The sequence below is a fragment of the Ascaphus truei genome, chromosome 6, assembly GCF_040206685.1.
Source record: "Ascaphus truei isolate aAscTru1 chromosome 6, aAscTru1.hap1, whole genome shotgun sequence".
NCBI classification, from domain to species: Eukaryota; Metazoa; Chordata; class Amphibia; order Anura; family Ascaphidae; genus Ascaphus; species Ascaphus truei.
This window is the reverse complement of record NC_134488.1, coordinates 47269274-47270066: the sequence shown is the minus strand read 5'-3', so window position 1 is coordinate 47270066 and position 793 is coordinate 47269274.

Genomic DNA, 793 nt, shown 5'->3' with positions numbered 1-793 from the left:
AGCGCCCTCCTACTGTCTCTGTACGTCCTTCCTACCTACCAATTAGATTGTGAGCTCTTCGGAGCAGGGACTCCTTTTCCTAAATGTTACTTTTATGTCTGAAGCACTTATTCCCATTCATTATGTGTTATTTGTATTATTTGTTATTTATATGACTGTCGCGTGTATTACTGCTGTGACGCGCTGTGTACATTAATGGCGCTACATAAATAAAGACATACATACATACTTTGCGGAGGTGTGCCAGCGTTATATATATGTACTTTGCCGAGGTGTGCCAGCGTTATATATATGTATTTTGCAGAGGTGGCTGCTATCTATCTATATCTATTTGGGCGAAAACAGAAAGTGCGCAAGCAATATCTCTGCTTGAAGACACAGAGAGGTCTGCAGCCGCCCCTCACATATTCCTGCCAGGGAGGCCGCGCTCACACTGAGTGACACTCGCCGCGATGGGAAACGGTTTGCGGATCGGAGACTCACCTTCCCATCTGCCAGGCAGTCTCGTTAACATGAAAGCAGGAAAATATTGTCACTTCCAGCAGACAAAACCTCCCACTGCCTGGTGGCAGCGTACAGAGCCCAAACACAGTCTCCTTAACCCCTGCACTGCCTGGTGGCAGCGTACAGAGCCCAGACGCAGTCTCCTTAACCCCTGCACTGCCTGGTGGCAGCGTACAGAGCCCAGACACAGTCTCCTTAACCCCTGCACTGCCTGGTGGCAGCGTACAGAGCCCAAACGCAGTCTCCTTAACCCCTGCACTGCCTGGTGGCAGCGTACAGAGCCCAGACG